General features: G+C 26.5%; 6 non-coding genes across 6 annotated transcripts; 3 read left to right on the top strand and 3 right to left on the bottom strand.

Annotated features, from left to right (window-relative positions):
• Positions 1–1,057: 1,057 nt before the first annotated feature.
• Trnaa-cgc (transfer RNA alanine (anticodon CGC)) lies at positions 1,058–1,130 on the bottom strand. Its single transcript has one exon. It is a non-coding gene; the product is annotated as a tRNA-Ala (tRNA).
• A 5,025-nt stretch (positions 1,131–6,155) lies between these two features.
• Positions 6,156–6,228, bottom strand: Trnav-cac (transfer RNA valine (anticodon CAC)). Its single transcript has one exon. It is a non-coding gene; the product is annotated as a tRNA-Val (tRNA).
• Positions 6,229–8,403: 2,175 nt separating this feature from the next.
• On the top strand, positions 8,404–8,486 carry Trnal-uaa (transfer RNA leucine (anticodon UAA)). Its single transcript has one exon. It is a non-coding gene; the product is annotated as a tRNA-Leu (tRNA).
• Positions 8,487–14,525: 6,039 nt separating this feature from the next.
• Positions 14,526–14,607, bottom strand: Trnas-cga (transfer RNA serine (anticodon CGA)). The gene has a single exon. It is a non-coding gene; the product is annotated as a tRNA-Ser (tRNA).
• A 6,977-nt stretch (positions 14,608–21,584) lies between these two features.
• Positions 21,585–21,658, top strand: Trnai-aau (transfer RNA isoleucine (anticodon AAU)). The gene has a single exon. It is a non-coding gene; the product is annotated as a tRNA-Ile (tRNA).
• A 7-nt stretch (positions 21,659–21,665) lies between these two features.
• Positions 21,666–21,737, top strand: Trnad-guc (transfer RNA aspartic acid (anticodon GUC)). Its single transcript has one exon. It is a non-coding gene; the product is annotated as a tRNA-Asp (tRNA).
• The last annotated feature ends 1,219 nt before the right edge of the window (positions 21,738–22,956 follow it).

Genomic DNA, 22,956 nt, shown 5'->3' with positions numbered 1-22,956 from the left:
ATTATAAACAAGTTTTTTAAAAACTATAGTAGCTAAAACTTAAATATGACGTCAAGAAATTCACTAATTAGTTTTAAACAACAGCTAACGAACAACGTAAATTAAAATTCAACGACCGACAAGCAAAATTTCTCTATAAGTTTGCAGTTTACTAAACCACGTGATTATTTTCAACGAGCGTCAAAGCTATCGAGCAAAAACACGTTTAAAATTTGCAGCGAAATATTATAGCACATTCTGTCGAGCTAAGGGCAAAAAAATTAACGCTTGAACGAACATATGCTAGCATTTGAGTGCGCTACAGATTTACTTGCCTTGACATTTGGGTTTATATACAGTAATTTTTCGACTTGAGACAAGCGTCGATGGTGTAACGGTTAGCATTGGTTAGCCTTCCAAGCACTAGTTCCGGGTTCGACGCACTTTTGTATTTTTGGTACAGTAGTGAAATATTTTGCATGTAAGAATGGAATGATGTAAATGTTTTAAGTAGAAATGAATAATTTCAAACTAATTTTAGCAAGCTTTATGAAACTTTAATAAAAATTGTAGAATGACTACTGATGTAAATATACAATTTTTAACTGTACCTTATTTTGAAATTATAAAGTTTGAATCAAGTAGTAAGCAAGTAATTCAGTAATTATTTTCATGACTAGATACAAGATATTGAAAAAAAAATTCGAGTAGCTAGTTATTTGTTGGAATGTACTAATACTCTTGTTTTTAATTTTTACATAACTATATTTTTTTCATGGTTTAGTAGTCAAGTCAAAAATCAAAAGTCAAGCTCACCTACTTAATTATGTACTACCATTTAAAGTTAACTAGTAGTTATATTTACTAGAAAATATCGTTAAAAAACAGGTCATAAATTGTACCTATTTTCTTTTTAATATACATTCATAAATATTGTTCTGTTGACCCTGCTTAAACAATATGTTGTTTTAGATTCTGTTTGATATTAAAAAAAATAAATAAAAAACACAAATCAGCTGTAATAAAACAATGTTATTATCAAAAGATAGTTCATTCACCAAAAAACAAAAAGAAACCACGCCCAACGTGGGGCTCGAACCCACGACCGTTGGATTGCGAGTCTAACGCTCTACCGACTGAGCTAGCCGGGCACTTGCAGTAAAGTCTTGTTACAGCTACATATTTGATAAATTTAAATTCAAACTCTCATTGATTTCTTTTATTGTGTATTACCGGTTAACAATTTTACAGTTCGGTTCATGTTTTATATAATACTGATATATTCTATGTACAACATACGATTTTTGAGTTTCTTACTTTTTTAAGAAAAGTAAAATAATACTTTAAAATTCAATTTATATTTATACCTTAGAACTTAAGGCACTTTTGATGTAATTATAAAATTTGAACGTTCGCTCAAAATATAACTCAGCGTAAGCCAAATATTTTTAACTAAAACAGAAAAAAAAACTTTCTTTTCAAATCTTAATCTTATTTGTTTTAATCTGTTTGTTTGAATTTAAATTTGTTTAAATTAATTATTGTAATATTAACAATATGTTAACAGTTAAATTTTTCAGATGCTATATGGTTACTTATTCAAACATAGTATAAGTATCGAAAACTAGTTGTGATTAAAATTAAGAAACTTAATAGTTAACCTTAATTAATTATTTTATAAAAGTACTTAGCTTTACTTAAATAAGCAACAACACATACTGCAATTTTTTTATTATCTCTAAATTATGTTTTAAAGTAGTTTCTGTGTAGTCTAGCAACAATAACAGTCTAATTTAAACTAGTAAATAAGTTACTTGTTTGAATTACTTTGTTTTTGTTGTCAGTTACAAAAACAAAAATATTTACAAATTTTTTTATACCTCCACATATTTTTGTTCTGTTATAAATTGTTCAGTTAAAATTTTATTAAAGCTTATTACACACATTTTCTAGTCTAGTAGTAGCACAAAAGTTTAATGATTTTCGAGTAATCTTATAAAAATAAATTAATACTAAAACAATTTACGTTTCATAAAATGGTATATTATTTAAATGCATGATGAAACTTGTATACTAAATTGATAAATAAATGCTATTTTAAGTATAAAATAATTTTTATTTAATATAAATAACAAATGTTTTTCAGACTTCAAGTAAAGCTTTCAAGCTGTAACACTTTAAACACATGAAAGTTAAGTTAAGTATGTAAGTTGTTAATACACAATCATGTAAACTTGTTTACTAAAATCACCTGTAGGTTAAAGAAGTCAACGTGTAGTATTTTTGAAAATTTTGTTGTTTTTTAAATGTTGATAAATAATAAAACCTTTTTAATTAGGTTATGCTTATATTTGATATATGTATTATTTTCTTACCTAAGTTACAAAACTAAAGTGGTATAAAATGTAATAGTGTTTATAGTTATTTTAAATAAATTATCTATTTTAAAGCTTTTTAGTAAGCTTTTAAAAACTGCTTAAATTAATATTTTCAGATAAGTGCAAAATTACATTTATTTTTAATACTTCTTAAGTATTTTAAAGACTGTGAAGCGATTATCTTACTTGTAAAAAATATAATTAGAATAGTTTAAGGTATCTTGAAGTGCAGTGTTCTAACTTATAGTTGGTAACAGGGGCGTAGCGTGGGGAGGGACACTGGCGCATGCGTGCCACCCAAAAAACGAAAAGAAGTAAAAAAAAAGAATGTAATATCTTTATCCTTCATTGTTTTTTATTTCTGCTTAATTTGCCTTTTTCAACTATGTTTATCCAGTATTCGAAAAGTTAAGCGAAATTTTGAATACCCATAAAAACAAGTTAAAGAAATTACCCAATATACTGCTTCGGTGCGCAAACGAAAATGCGCACCGATGTTGATGAAAACCTCCATAAGGAAAAATTCTATAACCTCATTAACTTCATAAGATTTTAGACTCAAAAAGTACGCAACTAGTTAGTGCACCGCTGTAGTATAACCTTATGGCAGCTTATTTTTCTACAAAAAATTTAAAAAAATACGACACGCTTAAAGGAAAATTAAACAATTTTACCAGTTTTTTTTAATGTTACAATAAAGTTTAAGACTACTGCTAGTTTTCTGATCTTTATTTTTGTAAACATACAAGAAAAAGCGTGTCGGTCTATGAGAAATAAACTTTGTGCGGATAATTATTTTAAACAACACAATCAGATGAATTAAATTTAAAAAACATATCTTTAACTATTTTACAAAGTTGTAATAAACTGTAATAACAGTTATAAAGTTGATCTATTTTAACTTCTGTGTACTTTTATTTAAATTATGTGCAATGAGGTGTTCTTATCACTGTTTTATTGTATATTAAAGAGATTGATATGTTTTTCGTAAATAAAACAGATACTTTCGTTTTATTGAATATAATCATTTTTAAAGATATAGGGTTTACTGTTAGTAGTAAAAACAATTTTTATTTAATAAGTTTACATTTGTGCAAGTATAAGTAATTGTAATGAAATTTATACTTTTTTTTAATTGTATAATTTTGTAATGTATAAGTAATTTTTACAACAGTTACTTCGAACTTATTTTACTTATTGACTTTTTTTTCAACTTTTTTACTTATAAAAAGATCTATTTATAGCTTATTACAAAAGTTTTAATTTAGGTTTTTTTTTGAGAAAACAATTGCGAACTCCCTGACAAAAATACTTCGCTACGCCACTGGTTGGCAAGATTATAAATGCAATACAGTCTCATTTACCAAGTGGCCCGTTAATCTGTAGTTGTAATTTTTCAGAGTGAGGGAAGTCCTGGATTCAAATCCCAGGCTGGTTATACTTTTTGATAGTATAAATTGTATTGGTTAGTAGTGTAAACTTCTACTTATTTTTACTACTGCGTATTACTTCTTACTTTAGTAAGAACATTAAATAGTTATCAGCTTAAGTCTTGTTTTACTTATCTATATTTTTAAAACTAATTTTATAACACGTTATTAATAAAAGTCTTAAAACAAAATTTCTCAACTAAATTTAAATAACAGTGCAACTAAAATCTTTTATCATCTGTGAATGTTGTAAATCAATTCAATTTCTCAAAACAGTTTTCGAAAATAAAAACAATATTAAACAATAATGATAAGCTCTTAGTTATTTATATTTCAAGTATTATTTGATTAGAGTGAAACCCTTTTGTAAAATCATAACAACTTGAACAGTTTTGTTTTAAGTTTTATACAAATTACGAAATGCAAGAATGTAGAAGCAAAAAATAACTATAAATTTTTAGGTTAAAACTGTAATTAAACCTTACTAAACTAGTACAGCTAAAATTGTTTAGTAGTAAAGAAAATGGAAACTTAAAGTTGAATATACATCGTTGATTACATAAAAATAAACTTAACTTCACGTTAACATTAAACTTCAGTAACTATTTTTTTTTTAATTTATATGTAGTAAATATTAAGATATTTGAAGTTCTAAAGTGATTACAGCGTTTACAAAATGTATAAAGTAAAATGTTTTTAAGCAAAAAATTTTTTGTGTTAGTTTAGAATATGTACAAATTAAGCAACAGTTATAAATATAAAACAAGCTCATGTAGTAATATTTAAAACTAAAAGTTGCTTTGTAACTTATGTAATGAAAGGTTTTTATTTTTTCATTGTTTTATTAATTATTTAAACTTTAGTTTAAGCAAGGCACTAAATATAAATTAATGGTACGCTACTAAATTAACGTAGTAAAAATATAAGTAAATAAAAGACAACGCTTTATGTTTTAATCAAGCAAGTTATAGGTTTTTGTATTACAATACAAGAAAATAGCAAAAATTTTAAGTTTTTATGGTCTAATTTAAACAACAAACTAGTAAAAATTTGACAGTGTCGTACTAATTAGATAAATAAAGCTTAATAAATGTTTTAAAAACAAAAATTCCAAACAGTATTACGACTCAGTGTTTTATATAAAAGTCATAATATCATTTATTTCTTGAATTAGTTAATTATAATTTATAAATTACATATAAGAATGCTATTATCTACCTTTAATAAAAATAGATTGCTTTTAAAATTATCTATACATTTTATCATATTGAAATTTTTAAATACCGAATATCTTTTGTAACAGTTTTTTATTAGACTTTCATGAGTCGTAACTTATTTATAAAACCAATTTTATTTAAATAAAAATATGTATAGTGAGAGAACCAAGATAAATATAAAATTAAATACCTAAAGCTACATGAAACACTTAGTGATTACGTAAAATGCTTTAGAATTGCTGTTATGACAAGTTTATTAAATTTAAATATTTATTAAAACAACTCAAATACACTTGCTAACGAAATAATTTCGCAGAAAAACAACAATTTGTTCACTACTTTTTTTATTCAACTGACGCACGTTTCTCCGTGTTAATGAAGTTAAAAAGTTTTTACGGATTTATCTAAAGCTTCCAAGTAACAGTTTTCAAAGTTACTTGGAAAACTTTGATAAACCCGCAGAACTGTCTTAATTTTTTTTAAACAGAGAAACGTCCGTCAGTTTAATAACGAAAAGTAGTGTAAAATTAAGTACAACACAAAGTTTATAAAAAACAACTTATGTAAATCTACTAAATTGTTTTCTTAAGTAAAGTTGTACTTTTCAAATTAATATTCTCGTTTATAAACATTGACTTCTACGAACCTAACAATAAAAGATTTTTTCACAATTTTTAGACTACTTATTTGTAAACATAAGGTATCTTTGATATTAGTAGATTTTTTTCTTTTTTCTGCAAATAGTTTATCTGAAGCTATAAAAAAAAATAAGTATGTGTAATAAAAAAAAACTTGCTTGTTCGATATTAATATTTGTTTTGTCATCGATGTAAAGAAATGCAATGTTTTATTTTAACTATGTTTTTCAACTATAAAAGTTGACATACCTTTTGTATCAAAAATATTAGCTGTTCACTTATTATATAAAACTAGAAGATCTAAAATTAGATAAAATTAAATTCACAATAATCAATAAATAAATCACTTAAAAAGTTCAAAACAAATAAAACCAGAACTAAAAAGAAAGAAAATTTTAATAAACTTCCAGCTTACAAACAAAAATATACTTATTAATTACATGCAATATAAGCGAAACACTTAATAAAAAAGTTTGACAAAAATGAAACCTTTTTGTACAATGAAAGTAAAAATGTTTCAGCCCGGGCTCGAACCGGGGACCTTTCGCGTGTGAGGCGAACGTGATGACCACTACACTACTGAAACACTTGGCAGTAAGCGTAATATTGCGTATATAAACTTTTTGTACCTTGAATTGACTCTCTTTGAAAGCTTCAAACGACGAAAATATCGGCGAAAGTCTGCAGTGCAGAAGCCTGGACTATCGTGTGCCGTGAGAAAAGCTCAAGTTTAACAAAAGAGTTGATCATCAGACTTCAGTCATTCCATCTGATCATCAGTTTTTGTTGATTGATACGAGCGTACCAGATGTCTTGCCTAGTGGACAATGTATTGAACGTTGTACAGCAAAAAACAATGCTGAAGTTACTGATCAATGCCATCAAATGGTTGCTTCATGTGAAAACATGATAAACCGTTTGTAGATAGAAGGCTATAGGTTTTTCGGTTGTGACTGACTGATAAGTCCTAATAAGGACGAATCCGTTTTCAGTTTACCGAAAGCATATGGTCTGATGATCTTTGAAAGCTTATGAATATATTCAATAGTACAAAGTAAAAAATGCTGTACAATACAATTGTGTTGTTTAAGTTAAAAATTTGACTTTAAATATACTTAGCAAATTATTAGCCTAAATGAAACTTATATTGATATATAGAAGTAATTGCTACAAGATTGGTTTTAATTTAAATTAAATTAGCTGAAGGTCTACCCTTAGAAATAGTTAAAACTAGATTTATATGTTTTAACATTTGAATCTCACTTAGCTATAAATATACATTTTTTCGTTTTTAACAATATTGTTTCAAAAAATATAGAAGTTTTACTATTATACTGACAACTAGGAAATGAAAAAAATGTTTAAATAATTTGAAAGGTTTTTAAATTTTCAATCATGTAGTAGTTTTAAGAGTGCAAACTTTGTTAGAATAAACGTTCTCTGTTTAATTAATTTAGAATTTTGGTATTAGTGTAAAATATATACTTATGAGCTTTGACAAAATATTTCAACTTTTTACTAGCTAGCAAAACATAAATGTACAACTATGTGACAAAACAGAAGTATTTAATTAATTGAAAGTTGTTGTAAACATCAAGTAGTACTCAAACTAGTATTAATTTTAATCAAAAGAAGACTTAGTTTATAAAACTTAAAACTTTATTTATATTACAATCAGTAAAACTTTTTAGTTTAACTTTTAGGACAAGCAAGTGACTATTGAGTTTTAGTTATTTATTTATTGTCATACTTTGTTTAGTTGTAGTATAGTGATATGTTAATTTATTACTTATCCACGACTTAAATCAGTTTATAAATTTAAATAACAAATTTTCATTAGCTAGAAAATTTTATAATATATTTAGCAGTTTATTTCTACAGTTAGTTTTATCATTTATAAACACCTCAATTTATTTTCTCAGTCATCATTTAATCAAAACATACTTAGATTTAAAAATATTAATTTTAATAAAATCATAAACTTAATATTCTTTGGTCACACGTATAGATACATACAAATAAAAACAAAAGCAATTACAAAATAAAATGCACGACTTGAACTAAACATTTTTTACAAATAAACATCAAGTTTATAGCCATAAGCGTTAAACCACGTGAGAGTTTACCGCTTAAACTAGCAGATAAACTGTGTATAATTCTGCTAGCGAGCGAAAACCCGTTGAAAATTTGCAGCGCATTATTATAGATCATTTTGTCGAGCTAACGCCAAAAGAATTAACGCTTGAACGCACATATGCTAGCATTTGACTGCAGTACAGAGCTAGCTGCATTTTCATTTGAGATTATATACAGTAATTTCTCCATTTCAATACAAGCATCGATGGTGTAACGGTTAGCTTTGGTGCCTTCCAAGCACTAGTTACGGTTTCGACTTCCGGTGGACATGTATTCAACATAATATAATCTTAATTAGATAAAACAGTAAGTAAGGATCAACGAAAAAAAAAAGTGTTTTAAGTCGTGTTTGATAGTTTAGTTGTTAAACTCATTAAAAAATAAGTTATAAATCAATAAACCTAAAACATACACAAAAGAGTGATTGTTTTTATTTAAGTATTATAAACTGAATTAAAATTACTATATTTAAAAAGTGTATTTATTCAGTTTTGTAAAATCAAAAACTTCAAGATAATCTACAGAACTCTATTTGAATTCCAATTGAATTTAAATCTACTTGTTATAATTCAAAAAAGCTACGTATAATGTAGTATATAATTTAAATACTCAGTTTATTTTGACTACTGGGTTTGCCGAGTGGTTAAGGCGTTGGACTTAAGTTCCAATGGACGATTGTCCGCGTGGGTTCGAACCCCACATCCAGTATTTTTTACGTGTAGTATTATTATTTTTCTTTTTATAACTGTAAGTTTTAAACTAAAAAAAGATTTGGCTTAAAAGCCTTATAAATTTTATTTATTTAACTTAAGTGTTTACAATTTACTTTATAAGTTCATAGTTTTAGAAGCTTGTAGTTTTTATGTTTAGTTGAGAAAGTTTTTAAGTTTTTATCCTATTTTATGCATCATAACGTGTTTTATGCTATTAACTTACTATAAAGACGTTTCTAAAAGTAAACTAAAAAAGTTTAAGCTCGTTTTTTTTTGACTGTTACCTTAAGTTATAGTAGTGATTTTAATTAACATTTTAAAAACTAAAACACCATATTTAGAGGGTTGAATACGTATGAAAGTTTAAAAAAAAAAACTTTTTTAATCATAGATAATTTTTATAAAATATTTAGTTTATAATGCATGGAATAACTTGAGTGATTTTACAAAAAACTAAGCGTAGTAATACATAATTAAACTAAATGCAGTTTAAACAATAGATAAGTTTCAAAAATAAATAGAGTATAAATAAAATATTTTTTGCTAATTGAATCTACGGTTTTCTACATTTGTTGATAAATAGTTTTATTACATCTAGCTCTAATTATTTGCTATTTAACCTACATTGGGCCGACAGGCAACAAAATTTTACTTATATGAACGCGATAGTTGGATACCACGTAACCGACTGCGTGGCCTAATGGATAAGGCGTCTGACTCTTAATCAGAAGATTACGGGTTCGTGGACTTCTTATTACAACTGCATTAGAGGTAATTCGTTGGCTTAGAAATAATCTATTTGTAAAATTCGACCGAATAAATTGTTTCCTAATATTTCTTTTTGAAAAATAACTCTAACTCAAAATTTAAATTTAGTAATGTTTCACCTGTTTGAACTAAATCAAACGAGATCATCACTTGAAAAAAACTGTAATTTTTTTTCAATATAAACATGTAAGAAGACATTAGGCTATACTTTATTCAAAACTTGCGTTTATGTGTAAGAAAACAAAAACAAAATAAAACTTATAACTTAAAGTTATCAACTTCGGAAAATCAGTATATCGCCAGGTTAGTTTATGTTAAGGTTAGAAAAATGTAAGCTACTTAATAATAATATAATTTTAAAACATAAACAAAAAATATACTTACAATTAGCATGCTTATAAGATTCGTGAACAACAAGAAAAAACAACTCTTGTAACTAAAACACTAGGTTAATTACTGCTTTTAGTGTTTAAAATTCAATTATTGTATTGTGACGTAATTATAACTTAGGCATATAAAATCTTATAGCTCTATTTATTATAAATTTTGAAATTGGTTACTTTTGTTGGTTTTAATATTTGCTTGTACAAGTTGAAATAGTGGGGAACAGGTCAAAATTACACGAAGACAAAATTGCACGAGGGCACAAAACTGCACGAAGATACTTTTACACCAAGGGTCAGTTTTGGACGTAGGGTCATTTTTGCACGAGAGTTAAATAAAGCAAAAGAAAACTATAAGATAAATTAACATAATACCAAAAAAAAAATTAATGCATAAAGTAATACTTATTTTATATGTATAAGTATATAATTTAAAATATATATTATATTATAAATATAATATATTATAAATTATATATTTGTAAGTATATAAGTACTTATACATAAATGTATAAGTAATAGCAAAAATTAAAATAAAAAAACAACTAATAAAAGTTGTTATAAAATTAAAAAAATAATAAAACAAAATAAATTAAGTAAAATAAAATAATAATAAAAAAAAAATCATTTTAATACAAAAAAATAAAATTCAACCCGTGCGAAAATTTCTTCTTGCAAAAGTGACCCTTCGTTCAAAAGTGTCTTTTTGCAAGTTTATTACGTGCAATTTTATCCTCTCGTGCAAAAGTGTCTTCGTGCAAAAATATCTTCGTGCAATTTTGTGCCCTCGTGCAATTTTGTACGCTCGTGCAAACTTTAACGCTACACTAAATAGAAAATAGTGATGTATTTATCAAATTTTCTTAAGGTTAGAAATAAAGCATTTTAAAATGAAAACATGAACGTATTAACTCGTTTCCTTTATTTAAAGAAGTTCTCCCGTTAGCATTCGCTATATTCATCTTCTCATCATTACTCATACAACAATACGACAACTTGCAATTATAAATAAAAACTAACTTTAAAGGTGATTGAATTAAAAATATTAACGCGTTCTTACTCGCAGTATGTCTGTGATGTTCCTATTAAAAATAATTGTTTGAAGCATAGTTTATCAGAACTTAGTCTTGAAACATATTTTTGAATTTTTGATTTGTTTGAACTCAGTATAAGCCAAGTTTATCAGCACTGAAAGCTTAATTAAATATTTCAAAGTTTAAACACTTTATCAACTGAGAAATTATTTAAAAAAAAAACATGAAAAAACATTTTTAAATCCTTTTAACAAAACAGAACATAAAATTAAGAAAAAAAAAGCTTTTTCTCACGTAATGAAAACAAATACGATAAATTATTACAACGAAATTGAGCGAAATATAGTAAAAAACATTAATACCTGACTAATAAATGCTAGTTGTAATGAAATACTTTGAATTTTGTACTTTATTTATGATCATTAAAGTATTATACTCGACTAAGGTTTATGTTTAAAGTTTTTTGAATAAAATATATTGACAGCCAGTGGTAAACAAAAACTTAAAGTACAATTTTTCAAATGAATATCAATTATTTCTATAAAATTTTAATAAATTTTATTCTGTTGTTTTTGTAAAAACGTAGTACTGTAGTCAGTAAGTATATAAAATGTTACTGATTTTAATTGTTTTAAATAACCACAAAACACACGTATATTAAGAAAGAGTTGAAGAAATTACGTTTTATAGTTGCAAAGTTTAAAAAGTGTTTATTACGTTTCTTTCTTTAAGTATTTGTTGATATTAAATCATTGTTAATAAAATACATACCAATAAAATCCATGAAATTAATTTCATATGCTCGAGTTGTAACTTACTTTCACAAGCGTCGATGGTGTAACGGTTAGTATCAGTGCTTTCTAGTCACTCCATAACAACTTCCGGTTGATTCACCATTTACCAATAAAACTTTGGAAAAATACAAAAACTATTTTCTATTCTCTAAAATCTTAGAACATTTAGACTACAACAACTGTATAGTGATAGAGGACCTGAAGGCTCATCATATAAACTAAGTATTACCATAAAAAGCTAACCTTGCTAATACATTCTAAATAGGACTTCTTTGTGATATTTACCTAAGTACTGTTCAATAAGTTTTACAATTTATTACACATTACAATATAAACAAAGTAAACACACACTATAAAGAATACATAACATAACAGTCGATTAAATAATACTCACCTTAAATAAGAGTTAACAGGTGGCTTTGGCTGGCTCACCATTCTACCAAAAGCAACGTTTATTCAAAGTTATCATATTTAAGCATTGAGAAATTATTCTTTTTTTTTGCAATCTCTTCTCTTATACAATTAAGAAAGCAGTGAAGCATGCATTACTGCTACACTCCCTTTACCTGTTTTTTTTTAAGTTAAAATTTGTTTCTTTGATTTTAAAATTAAAACATAATTTATGAAATTTAGTTCATATTAGGTTCTTTCCCCCTCCTAAAAAAACTAAAAAAATCATTTCACCAGTTAAGTTATTTTTATATTGCTATTTAAAACAATAAAAACTTTATAGAAAGTATCAAAAGACTTGAAAAAATACTTATATACATAACATAAGTGCACATGCAAAGTTATAAGTGAATTATATTTTAAAACTTTTTACAACAACTAAAACACTTAATATGTTTGTGTTAGTTCAAATTTTTATAAAGTCAGTCTACTGAAGTCCACTTCTTTTCCCATCATCTTGTCGAAAAACTAACGTCTAATGTCCATACAACTTTTGTGTTTGTTACAAATAGGAAGGTAGTTGTCGCCGACTGAATGAGTCCAAACATCCGCTAAGTCAGACGATGACCTTTAGTAAAAGTTGAAGTTGGTGACGAATCGATTTATCTAATTACATCGAACTTGATGATCTTCATCAAACTTACGGCTGTGACGTCATAATAGGCTGACATGAACTAGATTGTTCGTTGTAGTTGTCCATTGATATTTTAAGACGATTTAATTTTGTATTTTTAAAATAAATGTTATATTTAGTCACTCAAGATTAAAAGACATTTTAAATGCTTTAACTTTTAAAAGTTTTCAATAATTAAAACAAGTGTTTTACTAATAATATTAAGAAAGAAACTTTGTTTTCGTAAAGTAACTTTTAATAAGTGTAATGTTTCGGAAACAATTAAATTGTAATAATATTATCACAAAACTATTAAGTTTTTAAATAAACCCCAAATGAAAGAAATAATTTAAATTCGTAAACAAATAGAGGAAGGAGATGTTTTGAAATATGTTTAAAATAATCAATTACTCCTTTTCGCTACACAATTTAAAAACAAATGGCTTGAAAAAGCTTTAAGGAAATAACAATCACATTTCGTAAATAAATAACAATTTTGTTTTTAAAACAATTGTTCAAATTAACTATGAGAGTTACTCCTTTAAACATTTTTAAAGTATTTATCAAATATCTGCATCGATAAAAAATATTTTAATTTCTAAGATAATATTTTAAAATCATCTTAAGATAGCCAAAACGAAATTAAGTGTTACTTTTAAGTGAATGAAAATAACGTCATAAGAAATGTGCAAAACTTAACTCCCTTTACACAAGTACATTAAGTTTCAGTGAAAAATCAGCTGTAAATGCTTATTTGCTAAAACATACATTTGTTTAAAAACTACTTAAGAAGCTTTTTTTTAACAAAATAAACTTTTTATTTCAATCTTCACAATAACACACTGACGTTTAGTAGCTAGTTTTAAAAACTTTAACAATTACGAGTTATTTTAATGTGAAAACAAATTGAACAGTTTTTCAACAAATATTTTTCTACTTTCCTGATTAAAATGCTTTTTTTTCGAAGCAATAAAAAGTCCTTATATGATTTGCTAGTACATTAGCTGCTTCCTTAGACTATTCATTTATTCTTATCCTCTAGTATAGAGTATTTGCTAAAAATTTTAAGAAATATCACTTTCTTTTCGACTAAACTTAGTTTTTTAAATCGAAAGTTTGCGGTATCATTACACATAGCAACTTATTCGCAACATAAATTTAAAGAATTACTTGCTCATAACTTATAAGAAAGTTTTTTGCTTTCTGCAGTTGTTTAAAATAATCTTTTTCATAAGATAGATTTTCATTTTGTTACACAAAGGTAAATATAAGAATGGCTACAGATTCAGTATATCCACGATATAAACATTTGTAGCTTACTTTGAGCAAAATGCGAAACATTAGTTAGAAGCTTTTTGTATATGTTGAGAATAGAAGTCAACAAGAATCCTATTCATCGGGCTCATTTGTTGCTGCTAAATGTTTTCGTGGTTTAAAAAGTTCCTTCCTATACTTTTATAAAAAAACAATTGCAATGTGCATTTATTGCGCTCGGTTGACGACTTTTTCGTGTGTTTGGGTCTTAGATAAACTGCATTTTTTGTTTAAAATTGTGCACTTTGGCACTTGAAAAAAATATAAAGAAGGTAAATGATAATAACCACGAAAACAAGAAAAAATTAAGTATTTCCTAATCTTGAATAAACAACACTTTGGTTACGCAGTTTTTGTATACCTTTAACACATTAAATAATTTTAAAGCCGATTTTTTTAATAAACACTAAGTAGTTTTTACAAAGAAGATATTAAAGTGAAAAAGTCAAATTTTGTAGAAATAATTTTTTGTCGGTTGTCGTGACTTTTAAAACTTTATTTAAAAAATTTCTGAAATTTTTTTGACTCAAGTTTGTTTATAAGTTAAGTGAAAAGTCATCCCACTTTAAAATACTAAAATGAAAAATGAAAAAAATCTCTACATCTTCTATTAATTAAAAAGGTGACTTCTGTATTTATATAAATTATATACTACAGCAATTCCAGAACAAAATAATTCGCTGCGAGCAGGATTTAAATCTGAGCGGGCAATGCCCATTAGATTTCGAGTCCAACGCCTTAACCACTCGGCCATCGCAGCTCCCGTTGGAATTATACTTTTCTAGTTTATATAGTTAAGTAGTTGTCAATACAAAACAAATCATATTAAGAAACTAAGTAAATAAGTTTTTTTAAGTATATATAGTTTATAGTTACAAAAGACTAAACTTTTCAAAAATTTGCTATTTAAATGTTATTTAGTTATGTTATAGTTTTGTTATTTAGTTCTTATATCCAACAACAACTACTAATAAATTTATATCAATACTAATTTACTCGTAATTATATTCAACAAAATATATTCTTCGTAGGTAGATGAAAAATGATTAGTTTAAAAAATAAACAATGCATAGGCAAACATAACTATTTTTTTTTTAAATTGAGGTGATAAAATTAAATCATTTTCTAAAAAATAGTTCATAAAGCAGCCTGACAGTGGACTTGAACCCCAGACCGTTGGATTAAAAGTCCAACGCTCTACCGACTGAGCTAGCCAGGCTCTCGTCGACACTGAAATTATAGCATTTATAATTAAAATCGTTATACATTGTGACGTAGTGATTCAAACTTTGTGACGTAGTTATTGAAACTAATGTTGCAAAGTAAAAAATACTTTTCAAATTTTTTATTTAATATTTAGGCTGTTACAAATTAATGGTAGTACGAAATTGTTAGTAATCTTTGAATTAGGAATTGTAGTAATACTACTACTATTACTTTTTATTAATAGTACTATTACTAATTATCTTTATATTTTAATTTATATAAGTTAAGTTTAGTTCTGGTAGAATTCACTTATTATAAATTATTAAAAACTTGTACAATAGGTTATTTATCTGTTCAAGTGTGAAACTATTTCTGCTGTTCGAAAAAGAAAAATAACACTTTTAGCAGAAAATACTTTCCAGTTTTATTTAAATGTTTAATTCAAAGAAATCATTAAATAAGTTTAAATAAAAATATTTCACACGAAAATCAATAATATAGTGAAAAAAAAAAAACATTATTTTAAGTACCAAAACAAAATAAAGTTTCATTGCGAAGTTATGTTCTACCGAGACTTGAACTCGGATCACAGAATTCAGAGATCTGATAACTAACCATTACACCATAGGATCGCACGTTAATATTATATTTTTTTGAATTTATAGCTACAAACACTATCAAACTTTTAGATAAGACACGACTTGTTTAAGTTTGTTTTACACTTAATTAAAGGGAATAAAAAGTATAGCCTTAACTACAATTATACATGTAATTTATAAAATAAGGCATGTAAAACAATTGATTTAAGGATTTGGGATTACTTTTTTAATTATACTTACACGTTAGTTTAAAAAATTTAGTTTTTGTAAAGAATAAAAAAACATAATTGTAAAATATATATAATATGAAGCTTTATTAATTTTTGAAATTTTTAGAATAAAATAAAAAACCAAGTATAGATAAGTTTATTTAAAAAAAATTAATTCTGTTTTTTCTATTTAGTTTGAACCGTTGAAAATAAAAAAAATTACAAACTAGTAATAAAAAAAATCAATCTAATTATGAAAATGATAATTTTTTTGTTAACATAAAAACTAAACTAAATTTTACTAGTTAGTTTTGGTTACTTATAAACTTGTTTAAGGCTAGTATAGTTAGGGAGCGGGTCAGAATGACACAGCGACAAAATGACACGGTGCGTCACCTTGGCACGGTGCGTCACTTTGGCACAGCGACAAAATGACACGCTGCGTCACTTTGGCACAGCGACAAAATGACACAGTGCGTCACCTTGGCACGGTGCGTCACTTTGGCACGGTGCGTCACTTTGGCACAGCGACAAAATGACACGGTGCGTCACTTTGGCACGGAGGGCCACTTTAGCACAGCGACAAAATAACACGGTGGTTAATAAGGGAGAGAACGATTTGTTGTGAAACTTCATTGGTATGGACAACGATCTTATTTTTCTAGGAAATTTTTCGGTTTCCTGTCTTCTAACCGGCTTTGTAGAAATAGCAACAATCACATTGATTAACTTTAAAAACAAAGACCGTAGGATTTTTTGATTGTGACTTCATAAAATAAAGTGAAACACGTAATGTTTATACCTTCTATTGTCCATCGTCGTACTTATAAACAACATACTCATTTTTAAGCAGTAGCAAGGTTTTAGATGTGCTTAATAAACAAAAAATAGTTGTTTGTATCAAACAACGTTCACAAATATGCAAAAGCAGCAACTTTTTTAACAAAATACGACTGCCAAAATTAAAGGGAATTTATTTTTGATTTCTTTCGATTGGAAAAACATAAATACAGTTTAGTACTAGAACTTGAAACGAGTAATAAAAATTAGAAAATGACTTGCCATTTTACGACTAGAAAGATAAAAACTCATATAAACATGTTTTTTAAACTTCCGCAATATTCTGATTTAAAAAATACATTCTACATTTTAGATCAATAATTCAGCACATCAATTCAATAAACTAGTAGATGTAAATACAGAGGAAAGTTTGTTTTATAAACTAAAGCTCAGACGTTAGCGAAAACAACTTTTCTGCTGTTGTAATTCTAAATTCTAATGCGGTTTTTATTTTACGTTTTTATGCTTAAAAAAATTAATACTTGCGCTCTTTTGGCGACTTAATAGGTTGCAATTTTGAACTAAAATACTGCATCCCCTGACGACCTACGTTAGTAGCAACATCTTCAAAAAATCATTATGCACTTGACTTAAAAGATCGAAATTTTGCGCCTCTACGCGATTTATGTTAGTTGCAACATATATTGTGCACTTACAAGTATAAAAATAATGCTCTTTCGCAAATAAAATTGTGCACCTAAGTACTAAAAATGCATAGATAAAAGTATAAGTACAAATAACCGCAAATAAATTAGTTTTTTAGCAAAACATTCCCTACATCAAGCATCTATATAAATAAAACTCAATAAACCACTAATACACACTTGTAATACAATTGTAGACTTGCTTAAACAAAATACAATGTTTCTCACTTTCATATAAGTAAAACTTCGCAAAATAAAACATTATTGCAATTGACATTGTCAAGATTTTAAACTCGTTAAAAAGTTGATTAGTAATTATTTAAATTATTTTTCGCTCCGTTTTTTAACGGATTAGGCGTCTGATTCCTATTAAAATATTCCTAAAGCTCAGACAACTCGTGGTCTCTAATGTCTAAATACAGATATTGGAGACCACGGGTTGCCCATGATAATTAGGTAAATAGAGCATCGCTTTCACCAATTACTTCCAATTGCCCCATACTTTCAAAATGTTGTCTATTTTATATCAAAATAATTTTTCTTTTCATCAGAAAGAAATTAACTCCTAAACAATATTGTTTAAAGATTTTAGAAAAAAGTTTTTAGAAATCCTAGAAAATGTATTTATTTTTACAAAAAACTCCGTTTTTTATTCGCAAGATTAAAATTAGAAAATTAAATATTTTTTTCATAACAGAGTTAAGACAAAACCGAGTTTTTTAAAACTTTGTAATAAAACTCAAGAATATCAAGTAGCAGAAAAGGTTAACTAGCAAATTAAAATCTGCTTTTACTGTATTATTACGAAATTTACTTACTGATTTTGTATTAAATATAAATGCTATTTAATTCCTAATATGCAATAAAATACTATTTTATCTGTCATACTCTAAGTTTAACTTTTTATATTTTAGACTAAAAAGTTTTGTAAAAATAAAAAAGACTTATATTATTAACTTTAATAGAATGGCTGCAGCTTTAATAAGAAGGCTGCAGTAGCAATGTTGTATGTATAACCTCTAGTGATTATATTTTTAAAGTGATAAATATATAAATGCGCATGAATGGTTGCATCAGACTCTTAATTTTTTCTCAACTGTTCATAATACTGTTTTTAACTTTTTTCATAAACTTAGGCTCCAGGACCGTTTATTTTAATTATTTGCTTTTAGACAAGTTTATTATAAATTTTCAATACAGAGTTTTAAGTATACATCCTAACTTATTAACTTTTGTTGAATATAAATATATATACATATTTAATATAAATGGCTAGTTACTACAAAAGCATCTGTATTTTAAAAAAATGGATTAAAACACGCATGACTTATTCTTACTACGAAATAACTCTGTATTAAATTAAATCTTAGTTATTTTTCATAACAATTCCTAATAATAATTAGTTAAAAGTTTAACAAAAAATACTAAATTTTATTCATTACATAAATGTGAATGGTGAAACGTAAAAATTAAAACTTAAGAATGTTTTTGTTTTTATACTATGACTTAAATTTAAAGTAATGTATCATATATAGTTTCAAATGTATCAAGCTACTATAGTTTTGAAAAAATATAATAAATCTTTTGTTTAACTAATTTTTATCAAAATTTTACATTTAAAAATTATATTACTGAAGAAGTTTAGTTTTGCTTATAAGTTTGTTAATCCATGCTATAGTAACGCACGGTGTCATTTTGTCGCTATGTCGAAGTGACGTATTGTGTCATTTTGTCGCTATGCCAAAGTGACGCACCGTGCCAAAGTGACGCACCGTGTCGTTTTGTCGCAGTGCCAAAGTGACGCACCGTGTCGTTTTGTAGCTGTGCCAAAGTGACCCTCTGTGCCAAAGTGACGAACCGTGTCATTTTGTCGCCGTGCCAAAGTGACCCTCTGTGCCAAAGTGACGCACCGTGCCAAGGTGACGCACCGTGTCATTTTGTCGCTGTGCCAAAGTGACGCACCGTGCTAGAGTGACGCACCGTGTCATTTTGTCGCTGTGCCAAAGTGACGCACCGTGTCATTTTGTCGCCGTGCCAAAGTGACCCTCCGTGTCGAAGTGACGCACCGTGACAAAGCAGAAGTGTTACTGTTACAATTATTAATTTCTTTATACTACCATTGTATTAGGTTATCTGACTTAACACTGTTTTTGTTTAAAAAATAATAATCTGCGTGAAAAATATGTTATACAGCGATAAAACTGCTCTTTTATGGCTAATACATAACTGACAAAACACTTACAAAAATATTAAAATATTATACAACCTTAAATTGTATTATACTACCAAAAGGCCTAAAAGTTCATCTAATGTTTTTTATTCTTAAATATAGAAAAATAACAAAACATTTAAAAAAAAGTTCAATATGGTGTATGAGTAAAAAATCTTTATAACTGATTTAAAAATCTAATATTAATTCAGTTGTTTTGGAAATTTTTTGGAAACCAATTTACTAGCTTAACTATTTTATTTCTAAGTTAGTTTTCTTTTCACATAGTTTTTCTTAAACTGATTTTATACACTGATTACAAAATTGGGTTATAGATCTGTTGATTAAAATTTCATGCAGTTTTTTAAGTTGTATATAAAACTTACTTTAAGTATAAGTAAAAGGTAAAGTAAATGCATCTAGAAATTTTTTCAAAACAAAACATAACTTATAATTTATATTGGTTTCCTTCTTAGAGAGATTTTTTTAATTTAGATTTTTAGCTGTTTTTAAACTTGTAAAGTTTTAAAGTTAATCTAAATAAATTAAAAAAATTTCAGTTCAATTAAAGGTCAGTTATAGTAGAGAACTTTTATTTTCTCATTTCAGAACATACTATTAACCATTTTATATTGTGTTACACTGAGTTGCACAGTAGTGTGACTTTATACTTACTTTAAAAGTAGTTTTTTGTACTTTGATTACTTTGTTAAACAGTTGGTATAGAAAAGCATTTTTTGAATCACTTATTTTTTACATTGCATGCAAAGATTTTAGCATGTTTAAATTGAAGTAAAGGCTTATTCTAACACTTGCACACTAATGCACAGAGTTAGGGTTTTATATTAAGATAATATTTAGCTATCAAAAAAATATAATCATAGACAATTTTTTGTGTTAGTAAAACCTGTTGAAAAACTCAAACTTACGAATTGTTATATCTATCACCAAAATCAGTTACCTGATGCAGAAAATGAACAAATTTATTTTTTTGTACTACCGTTGTAATATTAAAAATATATTTGGAATTTAAGAATGCTTACAAAAATGTATTTTTGACATTACTGCTTAAATGCCTATCAAAGCCTAAGTGAAATGCTTTTAAATTTATGCTTTAAGAAACTCTATCGTATTATATTAAATAATTGTGTGGGTTTGAAAAGTACAATGTTATTTTTCTGTGATAAAGATAGTAATTTAAACTAACTTATTTAAAAGTTTATACTTTCAAAAACTTTTTTTTTCTTGAATTAAATTCAAACTCAGTAATTAGTAAATTGCTGTAGTTTTTGAAATTAGATTTCTTGTTGAGTTTATATTATATAAAATATTTATTTAAGCACCACTTATTTAAAACTCCTCTAAATACTTCTGAAGTTTCTCATGGATATGACTTATGAGCAGACTTATGCTGTTTATATTTGTCAAGATTAAAGTTGACTATTTTGATAACCTTAATTTTTTTTTTCCTCAAGTAACCTGTTTTTACTTTTCAGTTTAATTTAAGGTTTAAATTTATCTATCCAGCAAATAGTATAAAATATTTACAGCTTTAAGTATTTATAACTTATTATGTTTGCTAGATATATAAATACAACTAATATTTATAAATGTTTATATATTTTTTTATTCTTAATGTTGTTTAAATGCACTTCAAAAACTCTAAAAAAACATTACGTTTATGCTTAATAGACATAACATTTCAATCAACTTCTGCATATTTGCAAATTTTAAGTAAACTTGAGATTTTATTTCTATTAATTCAATAAAAGTAAATGTAAAGCTTAATAACTTGTAAAAATAAGCATACCAATTGTTCATAAAACATTGTTATTTAAACTTCATGCAACTATAAAAACTTTATTTGTTCGAAGTAATAGAGAAACAAGTAATTAAAACAACAAAACAAAACAAAAAATGTTAAGGAATTAATGTGTTTTCCTCAGAGACGTAGTCGCGCAGTGTTGATCACGACGTAACAATCGAAACTTCCAGCTTTATAAACTAAAAATTTGCAAGTATTTATGTGTGGCCGGTTAGCTCAGTTGGTTAGAGCGTCGTGCTAATAACGCGAATGTCGCGGGTTCGATCCCCGTACTGGCCACATCTCATCCTCGTTAGTATAGTGGTGAGTATTCCCGCCTGTCACGCGGGCGACCGGGGTTCGATTCCCCGACGGGGAGCTTTTTTATTTTGCTAAAACTTTAGTTGATATTAATGATGACGTAACTGTCATAGTTATTGTGTAAGTAAATAAATTAACACTAATATAAGCTAAATAGACGTTTATAAAACGAACAAATTTAATAAAAACTGTTTTGAACTTCAACCAATGTGATTTTTCTTATTAACTATTCTAGAATAAAACTGTTATAGTTTACTCAGCAGTGGTTAAAAAGTTTGTTTATAACTTGACAAAGGTTTATAACTTGATAATTGTTGTAACAAATAAACCCATTTGTTTTTATAAATACGTAAATAAACTTAACTTTTATAAACTCAGAAAGCTAAATATTATTTCTATAAAATAAATCAAGTTTATTTTATTATTAAATTAATAGTTACGTGTTAAAAGCATATAGTAAACTTTGTTATTTTTTAAAACTGTAGCAAAGATATACATGTATAAAAATAAGATGTATGAAATAACTTAACTATAAGTAATTTTATTATTTACAGGTTTAGAAAATATAAATATCATTCCTATGTAATTAAATTTATCGGTCGAGCGGTCTAAGGCGCTGGATTAAGGCTCCTGTCTCTTCGGAGGCGTGGGTTCGAATCCCACGGCTGCCATCTTTTTTATTAACTTTTATCCAATGTTTTACAGTAAATTTGGTTTAATCGTCATTATGTTATATGCTTAGACATAAATAAACTTTAAAGAAATGTATATCTAATATTTTCGTTGTTTAATACTTAGTTAAACCGAAAATTATGATTATTTAAAACATAACTACGGACGATAAGCTGATTTTAGCTTGTTAAAGAAAGACCTTACCTAGTAAAATTAGAAAACAGATTAAAAAACGAATCGGGGAACACATTCTTATATAGAAATAAAATTTTCTTAAACATAAAACGAGCATAACAAATTTAATATTTTGTTCATTAATCAAAAACTAAATATATTACTAATTACACTGACCTTAACCTCTTGCAAGAGTGATGCAATGTGCGAAAATGACGCTTTGTGCAAAATGACTCTCGTGCAAAAGCGACAATTTGTCTTATATATATATATAATAAAACAAACTTTTATATACTGCTTCGTTTAACTACCAGGTTTCGGTGAGCATGAGTTGACCTTTTCAAATAACAACAAGACAGTAAATAATATTTAGACAATGGCTGTAAATTTGATCCGAACATATTGATGCGTAAAAACATAAACAAAAGAAT

The sequence above is a fragment of the Thalia democratica genome, chromosome 2 (genome assembly GCF_965202585.1).
Source record: "Thalia democratica chromosome 2, ktThaDemo2.hap1.1, whole genome shotgun sequence".
NCBI lineage: Eukaryota > Metazoa > Chordata > Thaliacea > Salpida > Salpidae > Thalia > Thalia democratica.
Note: the sequence above shows the minus strand (reverse complement) of the source record. Positions and strands in the feature narration are given on the sequence as shown.